The sequence below is a fragment of the Oryx dammah genome, unplaced genomic scaffold (assembly GCF_014754425.2).
Source record: "Oryx dammah isolate SB20612 unplaced genomic scaffold, SCBI_Odam_1.1 HiC_scaffold_27, whole genome shotgun sequence".
NCBI classification, from domain to species: Eukaryota; Metazoa; Chordata; class Mammalia; order Artiodactyla; family Bovidae; genus Oryx; species Oryx dammah.
The window spans coordinates 105,300,880-105,314,790 of NW_024070211.1; the positions used below are offsets into that span (position 1 = coordinate 105,300,880).

General features: G+C 39.7%; 1 protein-coding gene and 1 non-coding gene across 2 annotated transcripts in view; both read left to right on the forward strand.

The window, feature by feature from the left end:
- Nucleotides 1-13,911, forward strand: part of CSRNP3 (cysteine and serine rich nuclear protein 3) — a 105,254-nt gene that overhangs the window by 48,479 nt on the left and 42,864 nt on the right. The window lies entirely within an intron of this gene.
- On the forward strand, nt 11,888-11,994 carry LOC120855265. Its single transcript, XR_005719228.1, has one exon. It is a non-coding gene; the product is annotated as a U6 spliceosomal RNA (small nuclear RNA).

Consider the following 13,911-nt stretch of genomic DNA (forward strand, 5'->3'; position numbering starts at 1 on the left):
TCTGAGTCCCTTTCCTCCAGTGTTTATTCACCCTGCTTCATTGCCTTTCTTGGTTCACTCATTTGTAATGCCTTTTCCTTAATCACTTTGAAATGCACCATGTTTTCTCCTGTTAGCGCACATCCTCCCTGGGGCACTAGCTGTAGCAAGTGGTGGACACATTTTGGGTACTCATGAGAACCTGCCCATGGAGCTTTGTCCCTTCAGTTGGATGCCAATAATTTCTCCAGCCTGGGTCTCCAGGATCCTCCCCAAAACTGCTCTTCCACAGCATCTCTTTTCCTCTCAGATACCAGATGAAAAACAAGGTAGACACTTCATATTTGCCCTGAACATGGATATCTCTCCCTCATGGTGAATTTCAGCACCATTTTAAGAGACATTGACCTTGCACAGCCATCCTCCAGTGGGAATTTTATCAGAAATTCTTTTATATCTCATCATAAAATTGCTAATATTCAACATGTTCCATGTCAGCCCTTCAGTCCCTCAAAACTGGTGGAGCAAAGGCCTATTGCCCTCATTCATTCAACAAACATTTGTTGAAAGCCTACCCAGGGACACACAGGAACATGTGGATGCCTTGGGGAGATGAATTGTTTGTTCCACATCCTCTTACTAGGGCCGGGGTTTTCAATTATTTGTATACCTTTTTCATTATGTTTAAAATGAGAGATTTATTACCTGCACTACACATTATATAGCTTTACAACTTAAATGTAATTGCCTCGCTATTGCAATTTTCTGAACCAGATCACTTCTGAGGAGGCATAGGAGACGGTTTTTAATTTAAATGATAAAATAAATCACATGTTCCTGGTAAACAGTAGTTATGCCATATATCAGGCACTTCCAGTATTTCAGCTCCCAGTGACTACAACTTCAGGCAACTGACTTAGTAGCTGGGTCGGGGTGGGCACTGTGTGTGCAGGGAAATGGCTGTTCCTTTCCTTGCAAGGAGAAGCCTGGGGTGTGTGCCATGCATATCAACAAAGATAGATGGTGACAGTGAAGGCTTTTTTATATACTTTAGTGGGAATGAGACCAATTTACAAGTTGCCAGTCTCTAGAAATCCAGCTTTACTGGCACATATATTTTATTTATTCCTGTGATATTCTAATACCCCGTTATGGATGCCCTAATAGGAACCCTTGGCAACCACCCAGTTGTCCTGCCCTTAATATACCAGGGGTATTAAGGGAAAGCCAGATGCACGCCATGCTGTGAAAGGTCTCAACCCAATAAAAGAGGCAGCAGTGAAAACAGATTAATTGCACAAACTAGTAATCAGGCAATCAGAATATGTTTTCTGCTTAAATGATATTTTATAGCAGTAATCTATTTTATAATTCAGAGTTCAGCAAACTACAGTCATTGCAAGCCTAGCCTCTCCTGTTACCCGCTTTAGTAAGTAAAGTTTGACTGGAGCACAACCATCCTTGTCCATTTACATATTACACATTGTCTGTGGCTGCCTTTGCACTGTAATGGCAGAGTGGAATAGCTGCAGGAGACAGAATGGCCTGCAAAACCAAAATGTTATTATCTGGCCCTTTACAGAAAAAAGGTTTGTTGACCCCTGCAATAAAATATGCATGAACCTATTTCAAAGTGATGAGTTAAAATACTGTTGGCACTTAAAGCTTTCAACTCGAGAACTGCTTGGAGTATTTTCACAATTTCTGTGCAGTGTGGTCAAATCTAGAAACAATAATGAAATATGACCATCCTCACACTAGCAATAATAGAATACCATTAAGCGTTGTATAAATGCTTAGAATACTGCCTAGGTACTAATTCTGAATTTAGTGAGAAAATGTTCTTTGTATTTTCTTAGCAATGTCACAAGCCTGACATCCTATTAAGAAAAAAGAAAGTAAGAAAAACCAAATGTTGTTTTATCTTTCTTCAACAGTCTCTCCCTGCAATGAGATTTCAGAGTCTTACATTTACATTTTTCAAATCTAAATCTAGAAATCAACAAATTGAAACCATTTGTGTTGAAAGAAATTCTCCAGTAGAATACTTGACCATGATTCATTAAAAAAAAAAAAAAAAAAAAAAAACCTTGGATTAAATGAACATCTCCTCATGGGATAGTCCAAATAAATATGATTGTGGCATACCTCATGATTCGCTTACATTTTTATTTTGCTACTGTGTTTGTCAGAATTTGCACTCTCCAGTCTAGTTGAACGACATGGACGAAGCGACTTAGGCAGCTGTCAATTTCCATTTCCTATCTGCAGAGTAGAAGCCCTTTATTTCATTTGTAGGACTGTGCCAAGAATTAATGAGATAAAACCTGAAAAACACTGAGCACTATGGTATAAATGTGAAAAATGTTTATTTTCTTTCTCTTTTTTTAATACAGTCTGTGATATTTGACCATTCTTTCATGTCATGCTTAATGCAAATATTCCTGTCACCTTAAACATAGCAAAAGGACCACCCAAGTGAACCAGATGCTCCCTGAATGGTTAAGCTGATTCCTTGTCTCTGAAAGCCTTCATCTCTGTCATTACCTGATAATACCATTTCAAGTGATTAAAACATAGGGATGCTCACTCCAGAGGGCTGATAATGTAATAATATTGTTAAAAGAAAGGCAACCAGAACTGTCTTTTATTGTTTCTATCACTTAAATCACCTGTAACTACATTGGAATACAGATCATTAACCTCCCAGAGTCAGCAGGTTTGGGGTTTCTATCTTTAAGGAAGAATGCAATGGTCTATCATGAAACCTCAGATTCTGGCATTCATAGTATTTTGATCTCGTTATTTTTCTAGAATTTCTTATGAACCAGCTTGGGAAATATTTACTTTTTAATTACAAGAAGAAAGAAATCTCTTCTGATAATTGGAGCTTCTTTAGTCTTGCTTTAGTCAACATTCTAATGCCTTTCTTTGTTTTCCGCCTAATAACTTCAATCCCCTAGTTTACAAGATTTCTGAGACACCCCGCTGAGAACAGACTAAAAATCCAGTCTCCTGATCACAAGATCTGAGTTTAAAACCAAGCTGGTCTGTTCTGTGTTGTATTGTGTCTAACTCCTGTGTTTATTTCCTCAGTGCTAAAATAGTACTTGGCATATAGTAGGTGCTCAATAAATAGCTGTTAAATTTAACTAGTAACTATCGTATAAACGGAACTTCATCTGCAGCCATCCACTCTGTGGTCCCTAAATGTCTTCTGCCACTGGCAACCTTGGGGTTCTTTTCAGTACCATTGAAATGTTACCCACACTTCCAAGGCCCTGCTCCATAAAACCTTTCCTGATCCTTCAGTAGCCAAGATAAATTTCTCCATTGAGTTTTCATAGCATTCCCTACTTCTTTTATAGTATTAAAGCAATCCATTCATTCTACAAGTATTTATTTGTTGTAAAATATTATTTATAAAATATGCAGTGAGCACCCATTCTGCAGTGTTCCAGCACTGAAGATACAGTGGTGAAAAGACTGATAAGGCCCTGTAGGTTTATATGCTGATGGTCATAATTATAACAGACAAATGTATAACATCAGGCAGTGATAGGGACTCTGAGAACAAAGGAGGGAAAGGATTGAAGAATGGTGGATGGGCTTCTCTGAGCAAAAGGCACGTGAACAGAGACCTGGATTACAGGAGGAAGTGCGCAAGGCCTTGTGCTAGGGGCTGAAAAGATAAAGACGTGAAGCATGCTCTTTGCTCTCATCAACGTGAAGAAACTTACCTGCTAGGCGATCATTATTGCACACTAGTGTCGGAAAACTACAGCTAACACGACCTCTAGAGGAAAGCCATTCTAGCGCGTTGTTGCCTTGTTATTTGAGGTACTTCTGTGTTCCTTGCTATATTGTCAATTTGTCTAGGAAGAAATGACAGATTGTTCATCTTGGTGTCCGCCGGCGTGCTCGCGGTGCCTGGTGCCTTCCTGGCCCAGCAGACTGGTGGGCTTGGCCAGTGCGGTCCTGAGCAGAACCTTCCCTGCAGAGCCTGCAGCTGGGGGAGGAGGCGCCTGGAGTTCCTTCCGGGCGTTCTCCGCAGAGGGAGCCGATTGCTCTCCCCTGTGAATTACTGTCCACATTGAGAACCCCGCAGCAGAGAGTCTGATGAGTGGGAGAGCTGCCAGAGCAGTGCGGGGAGGCTGGGCCCTCCGGGCGCCAGTGAGGTTCATCCTCTAGCTTTCTGTTTGAAAAACTTACTGTGATCACAGTGGGGGATGAGTGGGCGGAACCTGGAGAAAGTCTACTCTTTTTCTCTCCATATATGTGTGTATATATATATATCCCAGTACCACACGGGGCAATTTGATTTATCCAGGTTGACAAAACCCTGCCTCTCTTTTTTTCCCAGGAAAAGAAGGAATTTTAATTGGAAACTAAATTCCAAAGTCTTCAGAAACCGTAACCCTTATTTGCAAGGCACGTCTGGGAGTTTACTGTCTGGGATAATTGTCTGCTTTAATAAGTTGGTTGGCCATTTAATAAAATGGTTGGCCATTTGTTGGAGCAGAAAGAAAGACAGCAAGTAGGAAAGAGCAAGTGCGTGATTTCTATGCAGGTAGGAACATGGCATCATAGAGTGTTGGTACATGCAGTACAAATAGCTATTTTGAATCCCTAATCTTATTTGTTATACTATTTACATATGAGGTAATATCATCTTGCCTGCACACAGTGTCTCACCCAATGATGAAACTAGTCTGGACTGGTCTAGATTTTGTGTCCGATAGCAGAAGTCATCTCAGAGTTGTGGCCATGATCCAATGCAAGCTCACCAGGATTGCACATGAGAATGACCCGATTCTGTAGAATTGAAAATCTGTTTCAGAGTCATAGGTAATCGTTGCATGATAAAAAGTGCAACCTCGCTTCTCTCCCTAGCTCTATTCTTCCTCTGTACTTCTCCGTTTTCCTCCTGAATTGCTCCCCTGAGAGCGGCAAGGCACATCCTTTCATTATGCAAAGCCCTTTAGCTCCCCCCAGCTTCTGCTCTCAAATATTCAAACACAGCATGGGAGTGGCAGACTAAAGAGTAAAGAAACCTGGTTTCTGTTGTAACAAGTTCCTACATCTATGTAAACACATGACACCATTTTAGTAGTGTTTCTATAAACATTAAGAAAAACAATGTCTTCCATTGGGGCAAATGAACATCCTTATCTTATCAGCTTGGGGCCAGTGGCAAACTCATTATGTCAGCAGATTGGTAATGTATGCGGAAGCCACATAGAAATTGCCAGCGTTATAGGTGCTTAATATATGTTTATTCAGTGAATGAAAAATATGAATGTGTGCCTGCATGCTGCTGCTGCTGCTAAGTCGCTTCAGTCGTGTCCGACTCTGTGCGACTCCATAGACAGCAGCCCACCAGGCTCCCCCGTCCCTGGGACTCTCCAGACAAAAACACTGGAGTGGGTTGCCAGTTCCTTCTCCAATGCATGAAAGTGAGAAGTGAAAGTGAAGTCACCCAGTCGTGTCCGACTATTCAAGACCGCATGGACTGCAGCCTATGAGGATCCTCCATCCACGGGGTTTTCCAGGCAAGAGTACTGGAGTGGGTTGCCATTGCCCTCTCCTATGCCTGCATAATTGGGTGCATAAATTAGGTGTTTATATGTGAGGAACTCTTTGAAAGAGTGAATAATATAGGAAGATGATCTGTGTGTTTTCAGAGATCTGAAATGAGGAAAGCTGTTCTAACTCCATCATAGACATATGCCTTGAGGTGCTTTCAGGAGTGCTAATGTATTTGCCTTATTTGGGTTCATTTCTCCCATTTAATTCTCATAACTTATAGCATTGATGAGGTAATGATACAGGAGAGGTAATTACTGTTACTATGTACAACCTTGGCTTCACTAGAACCAAATTAGCAATCAACCAGATACTTGAAACAAATGGATATATGACTATTTAGACATACCTCTATGTTATTTGTATATATAACTACACATATATTTGAATTCTAGCAAAACGTAGACTCTATGGATATTCTTCGCATCCATTCCAAAATTCCATCATGATAATTCTCCTACTCTTGCATTCTTTTTTAAGTAATTAGAGAATTAAGCATTAGTTGACTGATAACCGACAAATTCTTTTGCTTTTTACTGATGCTGGAGTAGAGCACACAGAGATTTGGTTTATGACTAGTGGATTGGGATTGAGGGCAGTAGGGACTGGGCAGTAGGGTTGACCCCTATGTATGAAAATCAGCAATCCTATTCACAATATCATGGCATATGGCTCTGATCTAGGTCAGTTATTTCCTTTTAGCTAAAATGGCTGACATGGTGAAAAGAAGTATGGCAGAGGATATTGTGGGATTAAGGAAATAGGCAGGTCATAGAGCTTTGATTCTTGGTTGATTCAACGAGTCTTATTCATAAAGTAGCTGGAATTGAAGGAATAAAACCAAGTTCTGAGTAGGAGGAAACTAAATGAGACTAGGGTTCTCGATAAGAAAACTTCAGTTCTGACAAGGAAATGGAATTCGAATTCAGAACCAAGAATGAGGCTGATTTAAACTGTCTGAATCTTTATGTAGAAATTTGTAGAAACACTACTGTCCAGTGATGGTGAGGATGTCCTGTGAAGAAAGAACAGACTAATTGTATACCTGGCATGCTAATGGAGATGAAGTTATTAACATATCTCTAGGTTCATCCACATTGTCGCTGAATTAGTACTTAGTTGGTTGTGATGAGATAGACAAGGAATGACACATTCATAACCAGTTTGGAGTAGTTTAGGGTCTTAAACATACTCTATGGAATCTATGTATAAGGACTTGTGGTTATGTTTAATGGAATTTTCAAAATGTGAAACATATGGTCATAAATGCTAGAGTATAAGATGACTCATGTATAGTAATGCCACTTCATGAATGCATTAAACAATTTTATTGTCTTACATTCAAAAGCGATAGAATGATCTTAAAGTACAAAATGGAGAATTTACGTCTATAACTTTTCTGCTTTTTTGGCATTCACTGTAGAAAAGTTGGAAAATTCAAAACTGTAAAGAAATGGATTTTGTGGAACTGTAATACTATCACTCCAAGATGATAATAGCATTATGGTATATTTTCTCAGTATTTCTTTTGTGTGTTATTATATAGCTGTTATATATTGTTAAACATTTTTTTCTAATCTATTTTTTATACTGAACATTGTATCAGGTATTTTACAGTATTATTAAAATATCTGCAAAATCTTATTAATTTTATTGGCTACAGAACTATCCTTTCATATAGGCAAAGCCTTATGTTAACCATTTCTACACTGTCAACCATTTAGGTGGTTTTCAGTTTGTCATTATTATACATAACTTAATGAACATGTTTGGACACATAATTTTTAAAACTTCTGATTACTGTATCCTTAAGGTCAATTCCTAGATCCAGAATTATTTTTATTGAAAAAAAAAAAGATGAACCTTTTCTGAGGTTCTTGGAATACACATTGAGATCTTGCCTTCTGAAAATGTTGTAATTATTTATATACCAATCAATAGTATAGAAAAATGCTCATCTCTTTGTACTGTTGCCACAACTTAAGATTATTCCAATTTTTCATTATTGGCTAGTTAAATGGCAAAAATTTATTTTGTTATTGTTTTGATTTTTACTTATTTGATTATTAGTGAGTTTGAACACTTTTTATATATTTTAATCATTTAAGTACCACTTTTTGTCACTTTTGTATTAACTTTGCTCAGCCGTCAATTGTTTAAAAAATGGCCCATGAACAGAGAAAAAGTACTGCTAATTCTCGTTGTTGCTAGTAGTTGTGATCTATAAAGTTGCAGCAAACAATAAATTAGCAAATACTGAACCTCTGCACCTAGGAAATACAGGGTTAGGTTTCTGGGAGCCTGTGGTCATGTTTTCACCCACCGGTCAATACATACTTTGCTTAGTGTGTTTCTGTTTCAAGGTAGTAGTGGCAATGTGAGTTGCTGAGTTGTGCCCGATTCTGGGGCTCCATGGACTGTAGCCCACCAGGCTTTTCTTTCCCAGCCAAGAATCCTAGAATGGATTGCTATTCCTTTCTCTGGGGCAGTCTTCTCAACCCAGGGATTGAACCCGAGTTTCCTGCGTTGCAGGCAGATTCTTTACCATCTGAACTACCAGGGAAGCTTACCTAATTTTTATTCTTGATTAACATTAAACTCATAGTCAACAGCACAGTGACTCATGCCCATACAAAGCTTATCTAGCATGACATCACAGCCTTGCGCTTAGGGACACTGGACATTTCAGCACTATGCTTGGGGGCATTTCAAACAGCAAACTGACCAACAAAACGCCCCAAAGTGCATCTCCTGTGACACTAAACATACCACGTGAAGGATGCTGGTTTACATTAGGAGAGCTGAAACAGATTCAAGCAGTCAGCTTGTTCAGCCTCAGCTGAGAATGTGAGGCTTCTCAGAGTTTGCACTGCTCTGGGCATGTCTGTGAATGATCATGAAAGTACCATAAGTATTGATTGGAGGTTACAAATAAGTTTCAACAAGAAGGCGAATTTACAAATCCAGAATCTATGAATAATGAGGAATCACTGTATCTTCATTATCTTAGTGATCTGGCCCCAGGTTAATGGTGATAAATATGGGTGGGTAAAGAAATGAATACACAGATAAATGTAAATCAATTCTTGTTGAAGGTAAAAGAAAAGTGTTACTTAAATCCTATAATTTTGACATATAGACAGGATTTGTAGTACCCACAACACAGAAAGAGCAAAACTGAGAATAGTGAAGGATGTATGCTGACACCTGAGGAGAAAGAGCAGAAGAGGGAGATGCAAAGGGCACCAGCATGAAGCCAGACAGAGCGGAACATGCGTCTCATCGACCAGCTTGTGACCTTGGATGAGAACCACTCTGGGCCTTTATTTTCTCCTCCATAAAATCAAGATTAAAATATCTTCCTTAGACTAAACCTCACTTGGGGAACCTTTTGTCTCTTATTCAGACAATCCTAGGACCTTCTGTAATTCCCAAAATATATATTTAAGCTATGTCAGGTGTATATATATATATATATATGTTAGATACTCAATGACAAAAATGTACCAAAAATGAAAAAAAAAACTATTTAAAGTCCAAAATATTGCAGATGGTAATTGCAGCCATGAAATTAAAAGATGCTTACTCCTTGGAAGGAAAGTTATGACCAACCTAGACAGCATATTAAAAAGCAGACATTACTTTGCCAACAAAGGTCCGTCTAGTCAAGGCTATGGTTTTTCCAGTGGTCGTGTATGGATGTGAGAGTTGGACTATAAAGAAAGCTGAGCACCGAAGAATTGATGCTTTTGAACTGTGGTGTTGGAGAAGACTCTTGAGAGTCCCTTGGGCTGCAAGGAGATCCAACCAGTCTATCCTAAAGGAGGCCAGTCCTGGGTGTTCATGGGAAGGACTGATGCTGAGGCTGAAACTCCAGTACTTTGGCCACCTCATGCGAAGAGTTGACTCATTGGAAAAGACCCTGATGCTGGAAGGGTTTGGAAGCAGGAGGAGAAGGGGACGACAGAGGATGAGATGGTTGGATGGCATCACCGACTCGATGGACATGGGTTTGGGTAGACTCTGGGAGTTGGTGATGGACAGGGAGGCCTGGCGTACTGTGGTTCATGGGGTTGCAAAGAGTCGGACACGACTGAGCTACTGAACTGAACTGAATATACAGAATAGAACATTTTCATTGTAAAACACTTGTCATATGGGACTAGTCCCTGCCAATGAATAGTTAACACATATTGATGTCTCCATTTCACATACTCTACTGCTCTATATAAATGATTTATGTCAATTCAAATTATATGAATGATTTATTGATTTCTTTATTTTTATTTAACAAACACTTGCATAGTACTTCCCTGGTGGCTCAGACGGTAAAGCGTCTGTCTACAATGCAGGAGACCCGGGTTCGAGCCCTAGGTTGGGAAGATCCCCTGGAGGAGGAAATGGCAATCCGCTCCAGTACTATTGCCTGGAAAATCCCATGGACAGAGGAGCTTGGTAGGCTACAGTCCATGGGGTCACAAAGAGTCAGACATGACTGAGCGACTTCACTTTCACTTTGCATAGTACTTACTATGCACCAAGCTTTGTATAATGCTTAACAAATATTAATTTGTTTAATCCTTGTAACAACACTATACAGTGGGTTTTATTATTAAAACTATTTTATATTAATAACATGAGTCATAGAGGGAGTAAATAACTTGTCCAAGGTCATACCACAAGCAAATGGCAGACACAGGATTTGAACTAAGTGTTTTGTCTTCAGAGTTCATGTTTATAACCTCTACTCTGTCACAACAGCCCTAGGAAATTTGAGATAAAGAAGCAGGGGTTAAGTCACTGCCCTAAGTTAGCAATGAGCCTACTGGTATGTCTGACTTCAAAGCCTGTGTCATTAAGATTTATAGCTCCAGGCCACTAGCATTCTGGTAATCGGGCAGAGTCTTACAACAGTTTACTACCTATGTTGCTTCTAACTGCTTCTAAAACAAAAGCAGCTTGCTTTCTCTCTTCCTGTTTTCTTAATAATGAAGCTAGATTTTCATTGCTATAATTCTAGTTTTTTTTTTTTTTTTTCCGGGTCCCTAAAGCTGATTTTCATGGAACGTGAAAGTGAAAGTTGCTAAGTCGTGTCTGACTCTTTGCGACCCCATGGACTATACAGTCCATGGAATTCTCCAGGTCGAAATACTGGAGTGGGTAGCCTTTCCTTTCTCCAGGGGATCTTCTCAACCCACGGATTGAACCCAGGTCTCCCCCATTGCAGGCTGATTCTTTACCAGCTGAGCCACAAGAGAAGCCCATACCTTGGCATAAGCCCTCTTTATTTTTATGGATGCCAATCCTTGACTAAAGTCTGATCTGACAAACATACTCACGTCATGGAACATAAGAAGGGAGAAAAAAGAGTCAGCCCATTCCAGAACTAAGAATGGGCAGGAGATTGTTAAGATTAACAGCTTGAGCCTTGGACTGATGCTGTCTGCATTCACATCAGGCCGCTCTGCTACCAGCTGTGAGGTTTTGGTAAATCGCTTCACCTCTCTGGACCTCAGTTTCATTTATAAAATTGAACAGTCTACCTATTCTAACAATGCTTGTATTGGTATGAAGATTCAATGAATTAATACCTATGAAGCACTTAGAAAGGCCTTGGCACGTGGTCAACACACAAAACTTCATCAATAGAAGCAACATTTTAAAATTACCCAATTATCATTACTAGTTTTACAGCTTCACCACTGGTATACTAGTAACTTTTTAAACTTTGTGATTACACACCTCTACCATTAAAACTGGCCTATGTACAAATATCCTTACTTTATGTATAGATTGTCAAAATATGTAGCAGTGGTTTGTAGTAATAGATTGCATGAAACTTTAAACTAGATCACAGCAATCATTCACCAAGTCTTGGTTTATCTTTTCCTAATGCCCCTAAGCTACCCCTGGATTCTTGTACCCAGACCTCTCCTCCCCGAAGAGTTCTTTGCTCAAAGCTACATATGGCCTTTTCTAGTCTTTCTCAGTTTCAATGGCTTGCTGAGGAAGAGAGGGTAACTTCTTCTGTGGAAGGAAAGTAATTATATCCATTACCATCTGGGAACAATAATAGTCCCTTAACTCTCTCAAGATTATTCAAGTACTCAAAAAACATCCTGTGTTATCCCTACTGAATCCTTGATCAAAGACCAGAAGTCTGGGGGGTCAAGGCAGGGTCAACCTCAAATTGATTCTGCTTCTCACTTTTTTCCTTATGCCATCTCCCACCACCAATTCCATTTGGTGAGCGAATTGGTCCCTGGCAGGGGCTGGAGATGAATGCTTTGCTTGTGAAAGTCACTTAAAAGTTGAATTTAGAGTGCTGGCTTCAGCATCATTTATACAAAAATTGGAATAATCCAGAGAAGATTAGCCTGGTCCCTGCTCAAGGATGACATGCAAATTTGTGAAATGTTCCAGACTTTTTTGACATATGTACACTACTATGTATGAAATGAGGGCAGGAGGAGAAGGGGGTGACAGAGATGAGATGGTTGGATGACATCACTGATTCAATGGACATGAGTTTGAGCAAACTCAGGGAGATAGTGAAGGACAGGGAAGCCTGGCGTACTATAGCTCATAGGATCGCAGAATCAGATAGGACTTAGTAACAGACAACAACAACATATAAAATAGATAACTAATGAGAACCTACTGTTTAGCACAGGAAACTCTACTCAGTGGTCTGTGGTGACCGAAATGGGAAAGAAATCCAAAGAGGAGTGGATATATGTATATATATATATATATAATTGATTCACTTTGCTGTATAGCAGAAGCTAACACAACATTGTAAAGAAACTATACTCCAATCAAAACATTTTTTAACTGAAAAGAAAACCTTGGACTTAGAGACATTGAAGACCATATATGCATGAGAGGAGGTCAGGGAGCTGGTTAGTGGAGAATGCTGAGAACCAGGGATCCAAGGTTGAGTTCACTCCAGATGTAAAAGAAGCATAGAAATCATTGAGAAGTGATGCTCTTGAAGACAGATGGGGTTGAATCCTACTTTTATGAAACTTAGTATTCTCATTCTGCTCATTTTTTTCTCTTCCATCCCAAGGAATAGAAAATCCTAAAATATAGAAGGAAAAGAAACCTTTTTATACCTTCGTTTCTCCTTCATAGCCCAAGTCACATTTAGCTTTGGAAAAAATATTTCCTGTAACAACCTATATGTCATATGAGTAGCATAGAAAGGGAAAACATAGATCCCAGAAGGGGGACTGTTTCTATACATCCTGAGGCACCTGAGAGTATATGCAGATGCACACAGTTGACCCCCCATATTCGTGGATTCTGCATCTGCAGATTCAACCAACAAATGATTCAAAATATTCAGAAAAAAATTCCAGAAAGTTTAAAAAGAGAAACATGAATTTGCTGTGCTCTGGCAACTATTTACATAATATTTACATTATATTTGCAATAATCTACATAGTATTTACATTGTGATGCTGGGAAAGATTGAGGGCAGGAAGAGAAGGGGACAACATAGGATGAGATGGTTGGATGGCATCACTGACTCAATGGGCATAAGTTTGAGCAAATTCCGAGAGAGTGGAGGACCGAGAAACTTGGCATGCTGCAGTCCACGGGGTCGCAGAGTCAAACATGTATTAGCAACTGAACAACAAGGCATTATAAGAAATCTTGAGTTCATTTAAAGTATACAGGAGGATGTACATAGGTTATGTGCAAATATTATATTACTTTACTTAAGGGACTTGAGTATCTATGGACTTTGGTTCCATGGGGGTCCTGGAACCAATTTCCCATGGATACCAATGGCACCTTTATCCCCCTATTTACCCCATAGATGTGATATCAAATCATAACCGGGTCCACTACTGGGAACTGCCAAATACATTCCCAAGAACTTTGGACTGATTCCCTCCTTTGGCAAGATATTTTCAAAGGGAAATATCTGTGAGCTACAAAGAGATCCTGGTAGCTCAGTGGTAAAGAATCTGCTTGCAGTGCAGCAACTAGAGTTTGATCCCTGGGTCAGGAAGATTCTGTGGAGTAGGAAATGGCAACCCACTCCAGTATTCTTGCCTGAGAAATCCCATGGACAGAGGAGCCTGGTAGGCTACAGTCCATGGTGTTGCAAGAGTCGAACACAACTTAGCAACTAAACCACCACCACCCTGAAGGATGAGGTAATGTCTCCTTCCCAATGAACAACAGGCTTGTTTACTGCTTGCTAAGAAAAACAATGGATTCCCAAACTCATGTGCCTTTGGTACAGTGCAAACGCACTCTGTGTGCAGCATCTGTTTGGCTCCTCCACCTTGCCCCTGTAGAATCTGGTGAACAAGGAGTACCAACAGAAAC